Source organism: Erinaceus europaeus, chromosome 16 (assembly GCF_950295315.1).
Source record: "Erinaceus europaeus chromosome 16, mEriEur2.1, whole genome shotgun sequence".
Classification (NCBI taxonomy): domain Eukaryota; kingdom Metazoa; phylum Chordata; class Mammalia; order Eulipotyphla; family Erinaceidae; genus Erinaceus; species Erinaceus europaeus.
The window spans coordinates 46271127-46293476 of record NC_080177.1 but is presented as its reverse complement, the minus strand read 5'-3'; the positions used below and the strand labels follow the sequence as shown (position 1 = coordinate 46293476).

At 41.6% G+C, this 22350-nt stretch overlaps 2 long non-coding RNA genes across 2 annotated transcripts in view; one reads left to right on the top strand and one right to left on the bottom strand.

Annotated features, from left to right (window-relative positions):
* The window catches only part of LOC132533451 (uncharacterized), a 385390-nt gene that overhangs the window by 112122 nt on the left and 250918 nt on the right, over nucleotides 1-22350 (bottom strand). The window lies entirely within an intron of this gene.
* On the top strand, nucleotides 5324-20588 carry LOC132533448 (uncharacterized). The gene is made up of 2 exons (XR_009545338.1): nucleotides 5324-5549; nucleotides 19968-20588. It is a non-coding gene; the product is annotated as an uncharacterized LOC132533448 (long non-coding RNA).

Genomic DNA, 22350 nt, shown 5'->3' with positions numbered 1-22350 from the left:
TGGAGAAATTTCCCAGCTGGCAGAGCACTGGACTTGTACACCCGGGGTTCTCAGTCAATGCATGAACCAAAATGATACTGTCTTCTCTTGTCCTTACTTCCTCTCATGTAAAGCTCTAGCCCATATGAATATATAATAAATAAAATATATCTATTTTAAAAAGTTAAGTGAAGAACGAAAGGAAGTAATTGTAGGTAACTGAAAACTCAGTAGGTGTGATGAGTGCTGTCCTGTGTGTGTGGTCTGTGTTCGAGCCCCGAGACTACCTGGGAATGCCTTGGCACAGGGGAAAGCTCTGTGGCTCCGGTATGTGCCCCACCTGTTCTGTCTGAATGAAAACTTTAACTAGAAGCAATGAGATTGAGCATCTGGAAGATTTCAGTCACTTTCCTTCTCCTCAAAAATTTTCTCTTTCTATCCAGTAAAAATAGAATGGATGCTAGTTGGATATGTAGTGCCAGCACTGTGCCCCAGAGATAACCAGGGTGGTGATTTAAAGAAATCAGGTACACTGTTAGTGATTTTTTTTTTGCCTCCAGGGTTATTGCTGGGGCTCATAAAAACTGCAGCAAAGGTGGGCGCAAGGAATAACATCATTGCAAGACTGGCCAGCTCCTCATGGGGCGCGAGCGCTTCCACACTACGATGATCATCTCTGGCATTATGCTATTCCACTGCAGAATACTGTGCCCCAGTATGGTTCCGTAGCCCCCATGTCCACTTGGTCGATTCCAAATTATATTCCTCCATGAGGATAATTTCTGGAACCATCCGTTCCACCCCGGTTCCATGGCTGCCAGTTCTTAGCAACATCACCCCGCCAGATATTCGTCGGGATGCGGCATCATCTAAGTTCATTTCCCACGTCTACGCTCTACCGGACCTGCCAATATACGCGGATATCTTCGCCCACCCTGTCCAACGCTTGACGTCTCGTCACCCAATCTGGTCCCCTACGCCTACACTGAACTTCTCTGTTCCAGACTCTTGGAAACAGAGTTGGCAGTCAGCTGAGGTAAAGAACAAACACCTCATCACAGACCCCTGCAAGCGTCAACCCGGCTTTGACCTAGCACGTTATGATTGGTCCCTCCTCAATCGCTATCGAACAGGCCATGGCCGGTGCGCCGCTATGTCCCATCACTGGGGAGCCAGAGACGACCCGAACTGCCCCTGCGGCTACAGACAGACTATGACCCACATAGTCAACGACTGCCACCTCTCCAGATTCAAAGGAGGTCTCGAAACTTTACATCAGGCTCAACCTGACGCTGTTGACTGGCTACGGAAGAAGGGCAAACGCTAGAAGAAGAAGTGCCTGCACCATGAATCCACTGATCTTGGAGTCTATTTTTTCTCCCTTTTGTTGCCCTTGTAGTAGCCTTGTTGTGGTTATTATTGTTGCTGTTGGTCATTCGTTGTTGGATAGGACAGAGAGAAATGGAGAGAGGAAGGGAGAGGGGGGAGAGAGAGAGACCTGCAGAACTGCTTCTCCACCTGTGAAGTGACTTCCCTGCAGGTGGGGAGCTGGGGGCTCAACTAGCATCCTTTCACAGGTCCTTGCACTTTGGGCCATGTGCGCTTAACCCACTGTACTACAGCCCTACTCCCTGCATTTTTTTTTGCTACTGCCTGGGGCACCGTTACCTGGCTCCATTATTATTTTTAATGCTACCTTAAATTATTTTTTCAGGACCATGAAAGACCATGAAACTTTTAAGGTTTTGTTATTTAAGAATAATAGGGCAGGGTGCTGGGGAGACAGCCTGATGGTTATGCAAAAGACTTTCCTGCCTGAGGCTCTGAAGTTCAAGGTTCAAAGTTTAATCTTCAGCACCACCATCAGCCAGATCTGAGCAGGGCTCTGGTCCTTCTCGTTGTATCTCTTCTCTCATTAAAATAGAATAAAATATTAAACAGAAGAGAGTAATAGTGTAGGGTTCAGAGGAGCCCTCCAAATTAGATCCATTGTCCCTGTGAGTACTGGGAAGGGTTATATCTCTCTGATGTATGTGAATCCAGCTCTTCAGAAGTTTACATAGCAGCCCAGCACTCACGGGCCTCAAGCATTTGCAGTAACTGTGGTCACTTTGAATTTCATCTCTGCTGTATGGCAGAGGAGCAAAAGCCACACTGCGGAGTCTGGATCTAGATGGTGTCTCCAGTGTCTCTATGGGAAGGTCTTACAGACATCCAGCACACAGCACATGCAGCTAAGGGGAGGTTGCCCTGTGCACCTGTCACTGTTGTGCTTCCCCTAAGCTTCTCCATGGCACTGTCTCTATATTTTTATAAAGATTTACTCATTTATTATAATATAATATAATAATATAATATATAATGTAATATTTGTAGTACTTGTTGGATAGAGACTGAGAGAAGCTGAGTGGAAAGGGGGTGTTATAGAAGGGCATGTGACCTGGGAGGTACCACAGTGGATAAAGTGTTGAACTCTTAGGGAGGGAAGAGAAAAAGTTGCTTCACCTGCAGCACTGCTTGGTGGCCCTGAAGCTCACCCCTCTCCCAGAACCACAGGTGGGGGCCTGGGACTTAAACCCAGGTCCTTGCATATATAAACATCAGTGTTCAGGCAGGTGCAGAACCTGCCACCCCAATTTGTTTGATTACACCCTCAGAGTAGAGTGCTCTGGTGTTAGTTAATCAGTAGAGTGTGAGCACCTGAGTCCCGGCCATCTGTTGAGGTCCTAGTAGAGGCACCTGTGCCCTGCTCTGACCCTCTGTGCACAAGTCCCAAGCATGCACTTTCCTGCTTCCCAGCTAAGGCTTCAGTCCTCTCCTAAGCAGTGGGTCTCTCAGTTCTCCTGTGGCTTCAGGAAACTTGCTCTGTGGAAGGTGAGCAACATGTGGACTCTCAGTGTGTTTCTCTGACCTGGTGGATTGTATCCTTGGTGCTTGGTTGTGTTTGTTACAGAAGCTCCTCATGTTAATCAGCACCTGAGCTTCTGGCATCTTGTGAGGTGCAGAGGGAGGCAGAGACTGAGGAAGCATCTCTGCTCTGGGGCCTCCTAGCTCTGGTTTCTGTGACTGTGATGTCTGAGGGGACAGCAGAGCACCCTGCTATCTTGTGTGGTACAGAGGGAGGTAGCTCTGCTTCAAGGAAGTAGCTCTGCTCTGGAGCCTCCTGGCTCTGGTTTTTTGTGACTCAGGTGTGAGGGCACAACAGAGCACCCAGCCACCTTGTAGGGTGCTGAGAGAGGCAGCATCTGAGGAAGCAGCTCTGCTTTGGGGTCTTCTGGCTCTGGTTTCTGTAGCTGTGATGTCTGAGGGGACAGCAGAGCACCATGCCATCTTGTGAGGTGCTGAGGGAGGCAACATCTGAGGAAGCAGCTCTGCTCTGGGGTCTCCTGGCTCTGGTTTCTGTGACTCAGGACTGAGGGGACAGCAGAGCAGGGCTCTATGGACCAGAGGACTCAGACAGGAGCCACCAGCTTGCTTTCTGCCATCAGGTCTACTACCAGTCACCTGCTGTCCTGTGGTTGTGAGAGAGCAGGGGAGGAACAAGCAGAAGAGCTGTGTCCTCCATCCTATGAGGTGCCAGGATGTGACCCAGAGCCTCCACATGCAAGGCTTGCACTCTGCCTGTGTCACCACAGGACTTGGACCTGGGCATCTCAGTTGGGCCTTGGTGCTGTCTCGCAGCCCATGTTCAGTGCTCCTGAGAATTTATAATAGTGTGAAGGGTGAGAGAGGGACAGAAAAGGAGATACACCAGTGTCTTTTGGATGTAAGTCTCAGGTTTCACAAACTTTACCACCTTCCCTGCACCTTAAATCTTATTTTTGTTTAGTCTTTATTCTTTCTTTTATAAATATTTTATTTATTTGGAAGAGACAGGAGTTAGGGAGATAGAGACAGACAGACACCTGTAACACTGCTTTACTGATTGTGAAGCTTTTACCCTGCTAGTGGGGACCAGGGGCTTGATCCTGGGTCCTTGTGCATTGTAGCATGTGTGCTCAGCTGGGTGCACCACTGCCAGCCCCCTCCTCTTTGCTACCCAGAGGACTGGTACAGTCTTGCTTATGGTGGTGTGGGGAATTGAGCCTGGGACTTGAAGCTCAGACATGAGATTCTCATTGCGTAAGCACTGTGCTGTCTCCCTCACCCTGCTGAATCTCAGCTGGCCATGCAGACAAGACTAAATTACCCTTAGTGAACCTTGTTTCCACCTGCTTGGGTCAGCTTTGAGAGTGGTGAAGCAGGTACACAGGTGTGTCTCTCCTTTCCTCTCCTCTTCCCCATCTTCTTTCAATTTCTCTCCATCCTGTCTAATTAAAATGAGAGAAAAATGGAAATATGGCCACTGAGTGAGGTGCATTTTGTAGTGCTGGTACTGAGTGCCAGCAATCCCTGTGTTGGCAATAAGAAAAGAAGATTGCATCTTTCATTTGATGGTCCATAATTTCTACATCAAATGTAAATCTGTTTAGAAGTTCAAGGTCAGAAACAGTTATGCTGATTTTTTTCCCCCCAGACAGAAAGAGAGAAAAACTTGTTCAACAATTTGTTCGGCTTCGTATGTTAACTCTCTTTTCAGTCACCAGGTTCCAGGTGTCATCAGGATGCCGACCAGACTTCCCTGGACTGGAGACCCCACCAATGTGTCCTGGAGCTCAGCTTCCCCAGAGACCCACCCTACTAGGGAAAGAGAGAGGCAGACTGGGAGTATGGATCAACCAGTCAATGCCCATGTTCAGCGGGGAAGCAATTCCAGAAGCCAGACCTTCCACCTACTGCAACCCTCAACGACCCTGGGTCCATGCTCCCAGAGGGATGGAGAATGGGAAAGCTATCAGGGGAGGGGGTGGGATATGGAGATTGGATGGTGGAAATTGTGTGGAGTTGTACGCCTCCTACCCTATGGTTTTGTTCATTAATCCTTTCTTAAATTAAAAAAAAAGGGAAAAAAAAAGAAAGAGAGGAAAACAGCACTGCACTGGATCTACCCTCAGTGTGATGGGGACTGGGCTGGAACCTGGGTTGTGCCTATGAGAAAGCAAGTTCACATTCCCAGGAAGCTATCTGGCCAGCTCACACTTCACCCATTTTGAGTTAATCACATGCCATTTGTTTAGGCTCTGATTTCATTTCTCTGTACTTTGCTAGTCAGTTGTCTGTTGTTGGAACTTGATGTAAACACCATCTGGATGCTGCTCCAAACCATTGACACTTGTTGGGGAATTATGCAGATGCAGTCTTTGCCCTCAGGCTTTGCCACTTCCTGCAATATTCTCAAGTGCCTCTCCCAACCAATCCTGTCCTGATATGTCACTCCTGGCTGTTGCCCTATGAAAAGCCCCCCCTCCCAGTTTTTTATCTCGGTGACTAAAGGGTGTTGCGGGTAGTGGGGGACAGCCATTTTTGGCTAGCTCCACGTGGCTTGAACTGCTGCATTCTCACCCAACCCTGAGGTGCCAGTGTGAATAAAGGATTGTGTTCCCTCTTCACTTGGATTTTATCTCCTCCGTGTCCCACCGTCACAAAGCGACACCTGGTACCTGAACAGGGATAGACCCGCCCAGACGCAGGTAAGTAACAGCCGCTTGACCCTCTGCGGACATGGGACAGACTTTCTATCTCGGAGTGTTTTACTTGGGGCCGCACTGTGAATTCTCTTGACTGTGATCACAGTGCTTGGGAGATGTGCGGGGTCCCCTCCCGTGTCTCCTTTAAGGAACACTCACTCTGGCCTGAGAAGCAGCCCTAGGCTAGCCAACCATGAGGCTATCGCCCAGAGGCTCCTATTTTGGCAGACATATCTTTGGCTGCCGCCACAGCTTTTGCGGCCCCTCCCTCTGCCACTTTTGCTGGAGGCAGGACGCCCTCCCAGGACTCATGATACAAAATGGCAGAATCTGAAAAATTAGTTCACAGAGCCCAAAAACAAAACTTCCCTACCATTTCTCTCTTTCCCCCTCACTCTCTCTAAATATCTTAAGCCTGCTTTTGTCTGACCTCTCTGCTTTCAGTAGTCTTAAACTGTGTGAGTAAAAATGGTTCAACTAGGACAGCACAGATCTAAATTCGTGTTTAAAATGACATGTCTTCATAACAAAAGTTTTTCTCCTTGTGTATTAAAGACCATGCTTATGTGTGTGTTTAAAGTTTGGTAAACATTAGCTTTAAGGTTAAAAAATGTAACTTTAAGGCTACATTTTTACCAGGCAAAGTTAAATGAAAAAGTTTTCAACATAATTCTCATAAAGGTAAAATTAACTTACGTTTAAAGTCTGAGAAAAAAATTAGTTAAAAATCAATATATTTTAGCTAAATTTGATCTGAAAATCCTGCACACACCTAGGGTGTGTCTCCATCTTGTATGGGTGTAACAAAAGGTGAAAAAGACATTATTTATATGTACAGCTCTCAAATACCTTCTCAATTAGAGGTAGAACCAGCCCAGGCGAATGATAGATTGCACAATGGTTATGCTAGTGGTTCTCATGCCTGAGGCTCTAGCAATGATTCTTTGCCTTACCACATTTTATTGCACTTAAATTGGTTAGACAGCCTTAAAATGATACGAAGAAGACCTTCCAAAATTATAAAGATACTTAAACAAATTATAATCATTGAGTTATCAATTATAGTAAGCTTCTAACTTGTTACAAGTTTTATTTTTTTCACAAGTAAGTGATTATAGCTGTCAAGCCTTCACATGAAGAAGCATCTGCTCATATGGTAAGGTATTAATTAAACTATAAAAAGTCCCTCCATATACAACTTATGTAAATTAACAACATTCACATATTTTCCTACACTTAACTGGTGTACCTCGTCTTGCCACTATAGGCCTGCCCTTATTGGCTAACAATTTAAAAACTTTTTCCTTTACAACATCACCCATGATACCCCCTTACTACCCCCGAAGAAAAATGGTTGTTGGGAAGGTCCGCCAAACACCTAGGCCCAATTAAGTAAAGAAAGAAATAAAAGATACATCCCCCAATATTCAGTTGGCTAAGGCACCAAACCTATAAAAAATTCAAATCAGATGCCCTGCTAACCACGAGAAGCAGATTGTGTTTCTTTCACAGGAATTCCAGGAAAAACCATCTGGACCCCTGCACACTCTGACTTCGCCCCCTAGACGGCACAACTACAGTGGCACACCCCCCAAAACCCAAGATGTCACCTGACGTGATCTGAAAAACCTGATTCACAGACTCCAAGGACAGAACTTTCTTACTGCCTGTCTGCCCTTCCTGCTTCTGCTTTGCCTGTCATGTTTTGATGGTTCCAGCTCACCCTCTACAGAAAAGCGGAATTCCAGTGGCTGACCTTCCCCATGGAGATAGACATGGAATGTTCCATCCCCTGACATTTCTCCCCCTAGTCGCCTACTTTGGACTGACACTTCTATTGGACTTGCTGTTTTACCCTTTGGACACTTTATACAATTTTACAGGAGCTTCCTTCCCTTCACGCTGCTGGTTTTTCAAAGACTGACCCTGAGTAGTTCATAGACTTTGCAGACTGTTGCCTTGAGGACTATACAATGCCAAATAGCCCCTCTGGTTGGTGGGCCATGCCCTCCCGCATACAGGTCCTACCCTTTGAGACAGGAAACACCCCCTCATTATGAAGCCTTGCCCCCCCAGAGACAGGGAACGTCCCTTTGTGCACCAAGCCTTCCCTTGACGTCACACTGGCTCTTACTGCTCCTCTACTTGTCCTTTCCTGTTTTGTTATAGCATTCAGGTTTATGACCAAAAGGTTTCTGCTCACCCCTACACTAATATTCCTCTGTCACAGATAGTCTTTTATAGACACTGAACCATCTTAATGTGATGACTAGATAGAAAGATAAAGATGCAGAAAAATTGTGAGTAGATGGTTGAGCCTGGCAGAGCTTCACTTATGAGATGAGTCCCTCCAGGTAAGTCTCTCTCTCTAAAGAGGGGTTAGGCACAGAGGAGACACATGAATCTCACAAGGTTGGCGGCCATTTAAGCCTTCCCTCCCCCACAAAAACATCCTACATCTTCCCACCTGAGCACGACATTCCTTAAAAACATTTAAGCCTGCTCCACTCTATATTTCCTATACTATGTCCATTAGATATAAAGGAAAAGGAGGAGATGTTGAGGAATTATGCAGATGCAGTCTTTGCTCTCAGGCTTTGCCACTTCCCGCAATATTCTCAAATGCCTATCCCAACCAATCCTGTCCCGACACGTCACTCCTGGCTACACTTAACTGGTGTATCTCGTCTTGCCACTTTAGGCCTGCCTTTGTCAGCCAACAATTTAAAGATGTTTCCCTTTACAACATCACCCATGCCACAGACATTCCTTACTACCCCCAAAGACAAATGGTTGTTGAGAAGGCCTGCCAAATGCCTAGGCTCAACTAAGTAAAAAAATAAATAAATAAATAAATAAAAAAGGGGAGATACATTCCCCCTAATACTCAGTTGGCTAAGGCACCAAACCGCTTCTATAAAAAATTCAAATCAGATGCCCTGCTAACCACAAGAAACAGATTGTTTGTGTTTCTTTCACAGGAATCCCAGGAAAAACCATCTGGACCCCTGCACACTCTGACTTCACCCCCTAGACGGCACAACTACAGTGGCATACCCCCCAAAACCCAAGATGTCACCTGACGTGATCTGAAAAACCTGATTCACAGACTCCAAGGACAGAACTTTCTTACTGCCTGTCTGACCTTCCTGCTTCTGCTTTGCCTGTCATGTTTTGGCGGTTCCAGCTCTCTCTCTACAGAAAAAGCAGAATTCCAGTGGCTGACCTTCCTGATGGAGATAGACATGCAGCATTTTATCCCCTGGCATTTCTTCCCCTAGCCATCTACTTTGGACTGAGACTTCTATCGGACTTGCTGGTTTACCCTTTGGACACTTTACACAGTTTTACAGCACCTTCTTTCCCTTCATGCTGCTGGTTTTTCATAGACTGACCTGCAGTAGTTCATGGACCTTACAGCCAGTTGCCTTGGGGACTGTACAGCGCTGAACAGCCCCTTCGCTTGGCAGGTATGCACTTCCGCCTGCAAGCCCTGTCCCCAGAGACAGGAAACCTCCCTTACTAGATACTGGCCCCAGAGGTAGGAAATGCCCTTTGAGGCATGAAACGCCCCCAGAGGCAAGAGATTCCCCCAGAGTCAGGAGATGCCCCCAGAGGCAGAACCCCCACCTCATTAGTAGGCCCTGCCCCTAGAGGCAGGAGACGCCCCCAGAGGCAGGAAATGCCCCTTCGCTCCCCAAGCCTCCCCTTGGCATCACACTGACTTTTAATGCTCCCCTACTTGTCCTTTCCTGTTTTGTTATAGCATTCAGGTTTATGCCCAAAAGGTTTCTGCTCACCCCTACACTAATATTCCTCTGTCACAGATAGTCTTTTACAGACATTGAACCATCTTAATGTGATGACTAGATAGAAAGATAGAGAAAGATGTAGAAAAATTGTGAGGAGATGGTTGAGCCTGGCAGAGCTTCACTTATGAGATGAGTCCCTCCAGGTAAGTCTCTCTCTCTCTCTAAAGAGGGGTTATTGATTTCTATACACCCAGTGATTACATTTTAGTAGCTAATATTGTATATCTTGCAGGTATCTCCTGGTTGATTTTGTTGTTCTCTTGTTGTTCAAGAGAGATTTTTCTATTTTGGCTCTCTTAATATTCAGTGTGACTGTTTAGATCTCTCTTTCTACTTTTTTAAATCAGGAAACTGGAAATTTTTACAGGAATCATTTTGAATCAGCAGATGTTAATCAAGTACTGTGTCCATATTGTTTTTCCATTTTGTGAGCATGAATAGCTTTATATTTGTTTAGGGATCATGTGTTTTCCTTTCATAATTTTTTAGTATGTGAATCTCAGATATACTCCAGGAAAGTGCACTAGTGGTATAGAATTTGCATTTGTGAAGTACAGAGTTTGATTCTTGGCTCTTGATTCTTGGTACAAAGTTTGATTCACTATTTGATTGAGACTCTTAAATATTCAATCCATTTTGTAATAGATACATATTTTTATCAATGTTGCCTTTATTTTAGATGTTTACAGTTTCATAAAATCATATTATCCCTAGATAGTGCCCTCCAGATATATTTGAATTTTTAGCAGGAAATATAAGATGGTTTAAGAGTGGTCTGTGAGTTGGCAGTGCTATGGTGTGTGTGTGTGTGTGTGTGTGTGTATGACTGACATAACTTTCCTCACTTGTCTGGATAGAATTTTTAGGAAAAGATAAAGTGACAATGGCAAACATGGTTGAGGATATGTTAGTATCTCAAGAATTTGGGTTCAAGTCCCTAGTCCCCACATGCAGACTGAGAGCTTCATAAGTGGTGAAGCAGTGCTGCAGGTCTCTACTTTGCTTTTCCTTCCCAGTTTATTTTTGTCTCTATCCAACAAACGACAATAAATTTTTAAAAAGACAAGTAGGAAGATTCACTATCCAGACCTTGCTCTTTATTTCAGGAACAGATGTTTAGATTCAAGCCTTGAACATAATCTATATCTTATTTCAATGCTATTCTAACCCTAATTTGAAGAGTGAGTATATCAAATGGCATTGGACATTGTTTAAACTAGAATCCATTGTTTTCCTTCAGTTAATTTTTTAGCACTTTATTTTAGGGTGTTTATATCACCCTTGCCATTCTGGGGTAAAGACAATGGTGGAGGAGGAATATATGCTACCCATCTCTTTCAATATGGTGATATTGTATATAGTTTAAGACATTTATTTGCTATTTTTGAATATTTTATTTATTTTACTGGAGGATCTATCAAGAAATAAAAAGTAGAATAAAACCAGAGCACTGCTCTTCTCTGGCTGTTGGTGGTGCTGTGGAATGAACTTGGGACCTCAAAGCCTCAGACATAGAGACCTTTTTTGCATAACCATTTGATGTCACTCAAGGCCTAAAATGATTCATTAACAGAGAGAGAGGAGCAGAGTCCCAGAATACTAGCCTGAATCTTGTGATCCAGGACCTTGTGCTTCAGATTCAAAGCATTATACACTTTTATCTCACAGACAACTTTTTATTCATTATTTCTTTGCATATTTATTTAATGGAACGCTAATAGCTATAAAGTGTATAGAACTTCAAACTTCAATGCCAGAGCTAAGCATTGCTTTGGTGTTTATTTATCTCTGTATCTCTCTCATTCAAACAAAAAACCCCATTGACCCAGGGCCCATAATCCTAGAGAAATGAGGAATAGGAAAGTTTCCAGTGGAGGGCATGAGATATGGAACTCTGGTGGTGGGAAATGTACGGAATTTTATCCCTCTTGTTCTATATGGTTTTGTCAATATGATATTTTCTATTTATCATGGGGTGCAGAAGGTGGAAGGTCTGGCTTCTGTAATTGCTTCCCCAGTGAACATGGGTATTGACAGGTGGATCCATACTCCCACCCTGTCTCTCTTTTTCCTTGGTGGGGTGGTGGTCTGGGGAAGTGGGACTCCATGGCACATTGGTGGGGTTGTCTGTCTAGGGGAGTCTGGTTGGAATCATGGAATCATGGAATCATGGTAGCATCTGGTAGCATACAAAGCCAAACATATTGTTGATTAATCACGAACCTAAAGGCAGAATAGATGAAGAATTGGGTGGGGGGTCTCCTTTTCATGATAGCTAGTAGGCATATTTTAGAAGAATAGGAAAGCTATCAAGGGAGGTGATGGGATACAAAGTTCTGGTGGTGGGAATTGTGTGGAGTGGTACCCCTTTTATGCTATGGTTTCTGTCAGTATTTCCTTTTTATAAATAAAATTTAAAAATAATGATGAAAAAGAAATTTTTAAAAATTTTTTATATTTTTTTATATTTATTTATTTATTCCCTTTTGTTGTCTTTGTTGCTTTATTGTTGTAGTTATTATTGATGTCATAGTTGTTGGACAGGACAGAGAGAAACGGAGAGAGGAGGGGAAGACAGAGAGGGAGAGAGAAAGATAGACACCTGCAGACCTGCTTCACTACCTGTGAAGCGACTCCCCTGCAGGTGGGGAGCCAGGGGCTTGAACCGGGATCCTTACTCCGGTCCTTGCACTTTGCACCATGTGTGCTTAACCCGCTGCGCTACAGCCTGGCTCCCTAAAAAATATTTTAAAAGCTGAACATTTTATTTCCGTTTATTCAGTCTGTAATGCATTTTTTTGTGATATGATTAAATTGAATTTTGTTTCTGTGGTATAGGCTATGTTTTAGATTTTTAGTTAGGGGTTAAGATACTATAGATTCTTAGGGTGAGAATTGTGCATTAGTATCTAGCTCTAATGTAATTATTTAGTTGTTATAAGTTTGGTAAAGACGGTGTATGAGGATTATGAGCAGAAAATTATTCCTCATGTCTAAAGATCTTATGTCAAAGAGCTGCATTGTACAGGCAACATGTCCTTTTTCTGCCACAGGGATGAGCCCTAAATAACTTAAGAATTTCTCTATACTGCGATATTTTCTGATTTCTTTCAATATTTATTTTTTATTCAGAATTGATACTCAATTAAATGCAAGCTTATTTGAAAACTGTTTCAAAATCTTTGTCTAAGTACAGTTATAATTTATGCACTAAGAAAAAAATTTTCTATATAAGAGGACAGAGAGAAATTATAGAGAGAGGATGAGAAAAAGATCCCTGCAGACCTGCTTTACCTCCTGTGAAGCTTCCCCTCTGCAGACGGGGAGCAGAAGTTTGAACCCAGGCCTTTGACAATCATAACAGCTGTTCTCAACTGGGTGAACAATGCTTGATACTCTGGCGTTCTCCTTTTTTTTTTTTTTTCTGTTTTATATGAATAGTAGAAGAGGAATAGAGACCAGAGCATTAGACTTGTGTGGTGATAGGGATAGAAGTTTGCTGGTACTTGTGTGGGGGGGACTCACAGCAGCGGTAAGCCTTGTTACTGGCCTCTCATGTTAACTCTAGTGGCTAACAACAGGAAAAGACCAGGAGACCATTCAGTTACAAATGATCTATATTATTGTACAGAAGGCAGGCTTTAAGTAGCAGAAGGGAAGAGAGGACATTTTTCACATGTGGTGATAATGATGGGTTTTGAAGGTCAGAACCTTCATGGTGAAAGTTCTAAGGAATAAAGAGAATTGATAGTGGTAAAGGGGAGTTCCAGAGTGATTAGTGGCAAGAGAGAAGCAGACAGAAAAGGAGCCTTGAAGGCAAAGAGAGATAAGATAGAGGAGTTAGACCAAAGTGGATGAGGGGGTTAAGAAAAATAGAAAGAAGGGCTTTCCTGTGGCTTCAGGAAACTTGCTCTGTAGAAGGTGAGCAGCATGTGGTCTCTCTGTGTTTCTCTAACCTGGTGGATTGTAATATTGATGCTTTGCTGTGTTTGATTCAATAGCTCTTCATGTTAGTCAGCACCTGAGCTTCTGGCATCTTTTGAGGTGCAGAGGGAGGAAGAGACTGAGGAAGCAGCTCTGCTCTGGGGTCTTCTGGCTCTGGTTTCTGTAACTGTGATGACTGACAGAACAGCAAGCACTCCAACACCTTTTGAGGTGGTGAGGGAGGTAGCATCTGAAAAAGCAGATCTGCTCTGGTTTCTGTGACTCAGCACTGAGGGGACAGCAGAGCAAGGCTCCATGGACCAGAGGCCTCAGGCAGGAGCCTCCGGCCTGCTTTCTGCCATCAGGTCCCCTTCCAGTCTCCTGCTGTCCTGTGGTTGTGAGAGAGCAGGGGAGGGACAGGCAGCAGAGCTGTGTCCTCCATTCTGGGAGGTGTCAGGATGCGATGCAGAGCCTATACATGCAACGCCTGCATTCACCTGTGTCACCACAGAGACTCAGGCCTGAGAATCTCAGCTTTGCCTTGGTGCTGTCCCCCACCCCTTGCTCAGTGCTTCTGAGAGTTTATAATAGTGTGAGGGGTGAAGGAGGGGCAGAGGGAGCAGCTTCATAATGCTGCTCCCTTTTAGATGTCAGTCATAGGATTCACAAGTTTTACCAACTTCCCTGCTCTTTAAATTCTGTTTTTTTATTTAGTCTTAAATCTTTATAAAATATCATATTTGTTTATGGGGATGGAGACAGAAATTGATGGTGGAGGTGGGAGGTAAGGAGAAAGTCAAATACATGTGGCACTCCTTGACTACTTGTGGGGACCAGTGGCTTGAACCCAGGTCCTTGTGCATTGTAGCATGTGTGCCCAACTGGGTTGCACCATGGCCTGTCCCCTTCTTTCTTCTCCTCCTCCTCCTCCTCCTGCTATATGCTGGCTTATGGTAGTATGGGTAATTGACCCTGGAACTTTGAAAACTCAATCCCAATAAGCTACCCAGCCAGACCAGATCTATCCTATTTCTAGTTAATCATATGCCATTTATTTAGACTCTGATATCATCTGTGTGTAACTTATTAGTCAGGTTTTTTTTTTGTTGCTGCAATTTTTTGTAAACATCATCTGGATGCTGCTTTCCTTACCCAAGCCATTCACTATGGATTGACTTGGCTACTTTTATAGTTAATTTCCATTAATATCTATGCATACATGGGTTATTACATTTCAGTAGCTAATTTTTTATATTTGGAAGTATGAATCTCCTGGTTTAGATTTTGTTCCCAAGACAGATTTTACCTGTTTAAAGTCTCTTAATATTCACTGTGAATATTTATATCTCCTTATACATTTTTTAATCAGGAAACTGCATCTTTAATTCACAGATGTTAATAGTGCACTGTGGTCAATTTTTCATTTTATGTGCATAAGTGGCTTTACATTTATTAAGGTACAATTCAGCTCCTTCAGGAATTATTTCATAAATTTTAGTGAATGTGTCATATATAAATAATATAAATATAAATAAATATACATATATATTCCAGGGAAATGTGTTAGTGGTACACTTTTTGCATTTGTGAAGTGAAAAGTTTGATTCTTGGCATCACATATATATTTTTTTAATTATTTATTTAAGAAAGGAGACATTAACAAAACCGTAGGATAAGAGGGATACAGCTCCACACAATTCCCACAACCCGATCAATCTCCATATTCCCTCACCTGATAGCTTTCCCATTGTCTATCTCTCTGGGGGTATGGATCCAGGGTCGTTGCAGAAGATGGGAGGTCTGGCTTCTGTAATTGCTTCCCTGCTGAACGTGGGCGTTGACTGGTCAACCCATACTCCCAGTCTGCCTCTTTCCCTAGTAGGGTGGGTCTCTAGGGAAGCAGAGCTCCAGGACACATTGGTGGGGTTGTCAGTCCCAGGAAGTCTGGTAGGCATCATGCTGGTATCCTGAACCTGGTGGCTGAAAAGAGAGTTAACATACACAGCCAAACAAATTGTTGAACAGTTATGTACCTAAAGGCTGCAGTAATTCAGATGAAGTGTCAGGGGGGTACTCCCTGCAGACTCTTGTGTACTTCTGCTTTCAGGTATATATATTCCCCTGGTTTATGAACACGTGTGAACATATGCACTGTCTCAGGGGACCTGGACTATATCTAGGTTTGGGGACTTTATTGGGGAGTGGACCAACTGGAAGGGAATTAGAGAATACTATGAAAGGAAAGGTCTCACCCGAGTGATGAAGCTGAAGGGTTGTCATTCCACACCTCAAGTCTCTGGACACAGTCTGAAGTGAAACATGTTGGGGTGGCACTCGTTGCGTTGATTAGGTTGCAATCCGTGGATGCAATATTATTTGTTATGAATTGAGAGAAGCATGAAGGAAAGTGCACCCCACCCTAAGGTTCCAGGACTGGGGCTCTATAGAGGAAATGTGAGGTTCCTGCTGTCTTAGGGTTTAAGAAGACAATGAATAGTTATTGTTGTCATCTCATTATTTGGTAATTGGGTTAACTTTGAAAAGTCATTGGTGACATTGGTGGAACACTTTCCCACCTAAACCTCAATTGCATCTTTGATGAAATAAACCCAGCTGCAAGGAAGACTAAAGCAGAAACAAACCAATGGGACTACATCAAATTGAAAAGCTTCTGCACAGCCAAAGAAACTATCACACAAACAAAGAGACCCCTCAGAATGGGAGATCTTCACATGCCATACATCAGACAAGAGACTAATCATCAAAATATACAAAGAGCTCAGCAAACTTAGCAACAAAAAAGCAAATGACCCCATCCAAAAATGGGCAGAGGATATGAACAAGACATTCATTTCAGAGGAGATCCAAAAGGCTAACAAACATATGAAAAACTGCTCCTGGTCGCTGATTGTCAGAGAAAGGCAAATAAAGACAACATTGAGATACCACCTCACTCTTGTGAGAATGGCATACATCAAAAAGGACAGCAGCAACAAATGTTGGAGAGGCTGTGGGGACAGAGGAACCCTGCTGCACTGCTGGTGAGAATGTAAATTGGCCCAGCCTCTCTGGAGAGCAGTCTAGAAAAATCTCACAAGGCTAGACATAGACCTTCCATATGACCCAGTAATTCCTCTCCTGAGGATATACCCCAAGGATTCCATAATGACCAAACAAAAAGATATGTGTACACCTATGTTCATAGCAGTACAATTCATAATAGCTAAAACCTGGAAGGAACCCAGGTGCCCAACAGCAGATGAGTGGCTGAGAAAGCTGTAGTACATATACACAATGGAATAATATGCAACTATTATGAACAATGAACTCGCCTTATCTGACCCATCTTGGATGGCACTAGAAGGAATTATGTTAAGTCAGCTAAGTCAGAAAGATAAACATGAGTATGCGATGATCCCACTCATCAACAGAAGTTGAGAAAGAAGAACAGAAAGGGAAACTAAAAGCAGGCTCTGATTAAATTGAGAGTAGGGCACCAAAGTGAAAACCCTGTGTTGAGGGGAGGGTAGACATTCAGCTTTCCAGGGCAGTGGGGGTGGGGGTGGGTGGGTAGAATGGGACACAGTCTTTTGGTGGTGGGAATAGTGTTTATGTACACTCCTATTAAAGTGTAGTCATATGAACCACTAATTAATATGGGGGAAATTGATCATTTGTATCGAACTTTTTAAAACATAGACTGAGTCTTTTGAATACATAGGCTGAGTCTTTGATATGTTGACTCTCTCAAAAGCCTAGACCAGGGAGAACAGAAGCAAACGGTAGCACAGCTATATACAAGATGCTGAGTATTATACAGCAAACCCTAACAAAGGCATCACATATATTTAAGTGAGCCTCTTAAATATTCAGTAAATGTTGTAATATTAATGTCTTTTATTTAAATGTTTATGCTTTTAAAAATATTATTTATAGCTACTGCATTCCTAATAATTTTAAATTTCTTAGGATATATAAGATGGTATGACAGTTGCCTGTGAACAAACAGTGCTGTGTGTTCTGTGTGTGTGCATGTGATACTGTCATGTCTTTCCTTCTATGGATGAAATTTCTAGGAAAATATAATGCAATAGTGGGTGACTATGAGGAGGGGTTTGTTTAGATATATTATATTATATATGCTCATAAACTTTTCAACGTATGAAGAAAATCTAAATGATGTCATTTTTGGTAAAATTCTAATATGGTATCATTAAGAAATATGTTTATGGTATTGTTATTTGAAGCAGATTTAATTAAAAACAAAAGCACTGGGGTGCAGGTGGTGGCACACTTGGTTGAGAACATGTTATCGTTTGCATTGATCTGAGTTCAAGCCCCCAGACCCCACCTGCAGAGTGAAAGCTTCATATGTGGTAAAGCAGTGTTGCACTTCTCTGTCAGTTTTTCCCTTCCCTCTCAGTTTCTTTCTGTCTCTATCCAATAACTGAATGAATGAATGAAATTTTAAAATGCAGATTCAATATCCTGTGCTTGCTGTTGATTTCAGAAATAGGTATTTAGATTCAAACCTTAAGCATAATCTATTCTCTTTTTGAAATGCTACTTTCCCAAAAGCTAACAAGAAACAGAGAAACAGAAAAGGTGAGAACACTGCTCATCTCTGGCTAACGGTGGTGCTGGGGATTGAAGCTGTGCCCTCAAAACCTCATACCTAAGAGATCTTTTTGCATAACCATTTTGCTGGAACGCAAGCCCTCAAATTATTAACAAGAGCGGTCAGGGACCCAAACCTTTACCCTTAGAATAAATGGAGACCTTGTAGAGTTTAAAGTATCATCCACTGTTTTATCTCCCAGACCACTTTATTTATTTATTTAGAAACATTAATGGCTATGAAGAGTATAGGATTCCAAGTTCCTAGGTTTAATCCGAGGTATCAGTAGAAGCCTGAGCTAAGCATTGCTTTGTTGTTTATTTCTTTCTGTGTATCTCTTATTAAAATAAAATAAATTTTTAAAAGAACATTGGATCTTAGTTATATAATATATATAAGTATAGATTGTATCTTAGTTATATATATAATTATATATTGTAATGCATTTTTTGTAATATGATTGAATTGAATTTATTTTTCATGGTATAGATGTAGGTTAAGAGTTAGGGGTTAAGAGATGTTACAGTTTCTCAGGGTGAAGATTGTGTGTTAAAGACTAGGTAATATGTGAGTTGCTTAGATGCTATAAGTGTGGTAAAGATAATGTAGTACAATTAGCAGAGAAAAGTTTATATATCATATAGATGTATTTTATAGTCAACATTTCCTTGTTCTGTCACATGGATGATCCCAAATAACTTCAGAATTTACTCAGAGTTTTTTAAAATTTCTTTATTGGGGAATTAATGTTTTACAGCCAACAGTAAATACAATAGTTTGTACATGCATAACATTCCCTAGTTTCCCATATAACAATACAATCCCCACTAGGTCCTCTGTCATCCTTCTTGGACCTGTATTCTCCCCACCCACCCACCCCCACCAATTCCATTTCAGGTTCTACTTGTGCTTTTTTTATTTTTTCTGATCTTGTTTTTCAACTTCTGCCTGAGACTGAGATCATCCCATATTCATCCTTCTGTTTCTGACTCATTTCACAAGGTCCATCCAAGATCAGCTGAAAACGGTGAAGTCACCATTTACAGCTGAGTAGTATTCCATTGTGTATATATACCATAACTTGCTCAGCCACTCATCTGTTGTTGGACACCTGGGTTGCTTCCAGGTTTTGGCTATTACAAATTGTGCTACTACTCAGAGTTTTTATGATTTCTTTACATCTTTGTTTTAGTGAGACTGAATACACTATCACATGCAAGTTTGAAAATTCATTTCAAAACCATGATCTAAATACAGAGTTGTAGATTTTATGCTTCTAAGTAACAATTCCCCACCCCCCAAGTATTACTAGTTTTTAATGTTTTCTATTAGGAGGCTAATAGTTTACAGGTCAATTGATGGCACATGTATACAGTTTTCCATATTTCCATGATAGATGTTTGAAAAACACTTTCACCCCAGTCCAGGTCTTAATCGATCTCAAGATAGATCTTGTGTGATTTTAGGGAAACCCAGGGGTGGCTGCAATCATAATTCCACAAGAGGCATCTTTCACCCAAGACTCTGACTTCAGCCTGGGTCAGAGATACCTCTTGTGGAAATTTTCATTTTATTTTAATTAATTATTCTTTTTTCACCAGAGCAGTGCTCAGCTCTCCTTTATGATGGTGCGGGGTATCGAATCTTGTGGAAATTCTTAGTCAGCAGCTGGTGAGCAATGCTGACCAGAATTGAGATCAGAATCTAGGTAGATTTATGACACCACCTTCTGTGTCCTTTTAGATGCAACTAACCTTAAATCAACCAGCTTCTCCAGGGACAAGCTCTATTTTCCACCTTGGGGATTTTTTTTTTTTTTCTCCTTGTGTGGGGTCTATTCTTCAGGGAAGAGGAGTCTTTTTTTCAGGAAAAGATTTGTTTGTTAAACCATCATGCTATCTACCCCTAGGCAAGAGGTTTATTCTTTATGAAAAAAATGCTGTGATCGCTCTTCTTGAGCAAAAAATTCTGGAGTCTTGTGAAGAAATTTTTAATGCTTTTTGGCATATCCTTCACTGCCATCAGCTTCACTGACATTTTCTATGCTAATGTGGTTTCTTTCTGCAGACTTAGCATGCAGTTCTTGTTCAGTTTTTATGAATTCATTTGGGACCACATGGAATTTTTGAGAAGGTAAGAAATATTGAAAATCAGGATGACACTGGAAAGACCAAGACAAAGGTAAGGGAAATGTCTCTGAGCCTGGATGATTGCTGAGCAAGGGGTCACAGTAGAAATACTCCTAAGGAAAAAATGGGCATATGCTAATTACATTTTTAACTTTCTCAAGAAATGCGTACATAATGTCCACATAAATTACAAACTGTAATATGTTCATAAGGAATAGTTAAGGGTTATAGTTTATCTACCTTGCTTATTTATATACATTATTTTTGTTCGTGTTGTGATTCCAATGTGTCTAATATTTTATGGAACTGGGGGTCTAAATTTTTTAACTTCCTTTTTACCTTTGAATTAAAATATTTATTTATTTTTGGATAGAGACAGAAATTGGGGGTAAGAATAAGGAAAGAGACACAGATACCTGCAGCCCAGCTTCACCTCTCATGAAGCTTTCCCCCTGCACGTGGGAACCAGAGGCTTAAACTAGGTCCGTTTGTATTGTAACGTGTGTGTATAACCAGGTCTGCCACAGACTGACACCATAAATTTCTTCTCTATGACTGATATTTAAAATATGTTCTTGTGTTTTTCTGTTCATCTACTTTTATTTACTATTGGATAGAGACAGAAAAATTGAGAGGGATGGGGGAGGTAGATAGAGGGAAGAGACAGAAACCTGCAGCCCTGCTTCACCACTTGTGAAGCTTTTCCCCTACAGATGGTGACCAGGGGCTTGAACCCATGTCCTTTTGCTGTGTGTGTGTGTGTGTGTGTGTGTGTGTGTGTGTGTGTGTGTGTGTGTGTGTGTGTTTAACCAGGTGCACCACCATTTATCTCTGTGATGTATTTATATAACTTATCCAGAGAAGATCTACAAGTGTTTCAGTTATTAATAATTCATTTGCTATCTGGTGTGTGTCTTTCTGATTGAGCATAGTTCTTGTATATATGAGGTTCGAAGCTCAGTCCTTCACTACTCATTCTCTGGCTCCTCTTTCTCTTTCCCTATCATTAAAATACATTATAATGAGATAGACTGAGGGAGAGGGATAAATAGAGGGAAAAGAGAACAGTGTAGTTCTGCCCATAAATTTCAGAACCTCATGCACACATGTTCTGTTTTCTTTGACATCACTTTGGACCACACACATGTTCACTTTGAACATCACACATGTTCTGTTTTCTTTGACATCACTTTGACATCACTTTGGACCACTTTGACATCACTTGGACCACTCTCCATCAATATATATTTTAAAAAGTTGTCTCCATCTCTTTTTTGTGTGTTTTATTTATAGTTTATTGACAAGAATATACTTGTCATATAAGTGTTTTGTCATTCTAGAATTGACATTCAGATTATCTTTGCTAGTGTTTAAATGAAACCAATTAGTATGTATGCCTGGTTTTCTCTGTATAATTCCTATATACTGATGATGATTTCTAACAAGTTCATTATATCTAATGACATAATTTGAGGTTGATGAATAGACATAACTGCTTTTTCTTATAAATATAGTCCATTTTATTTACTCTCTCATTCCTATGGCTTGAACATGCATAGGGATAGAATGGTATTTGCAGTTGAGTTTATATATGTTATGCATTTTTTTTACTTTGTACCATTAGTTATTAGATCTTCAAATGACAATGGATTTTGCTTTATGGTTTTTTCACATCATGTCATCAATAGGTTTCCTTATACTATGAATGCATTTTAGTACATTGTTTTTTTATAGATTTTTTTAAATTTTATTCATTGTTATTTTATTCATTTATTTTATTCATGGAGTAAAAATGTTTCTTTTTAATGTCTATTAATATGGTAGTAATGTTAATTATTGTCAGAATTGATACAGAAAGGATATAGTTCTGGTTTTTTTTTTATTTTAATGATTTGTGTTATAATACTGCATTGGATTTAGAATTAGAGGCTTAGATTTTTGGAACCTTAGCTTGTCCTGGTTAGTGATAAGAGGGAGAGTTTTATCTAGGGAGGTGCAGAGTAGAATGCTTATAGATGTTACCATTAAGTGTTTCATTATTGTAAGAATAGAACATTAGCAGTGTGAATTATGTTATAGTTACTGTAAATTGTGTCCTGGTTACTGTAAAATTGCCTTTGAAAGTGGACATGGATATGTCTGATATGTCAGTAGGTAGGAGTGAAACAGAATTTGAAAATATTTGGACACTGAGTTTCACCCTCATAGCTTCCAAGAAATCACCTAAATAGCATTTTCAGCAACACAGTGGGACCTTATTGGGGTTTGAGTAGCCAGTTATGGGACATCCTCAGGCAAAGCACAATAAGCAGAGGATTATT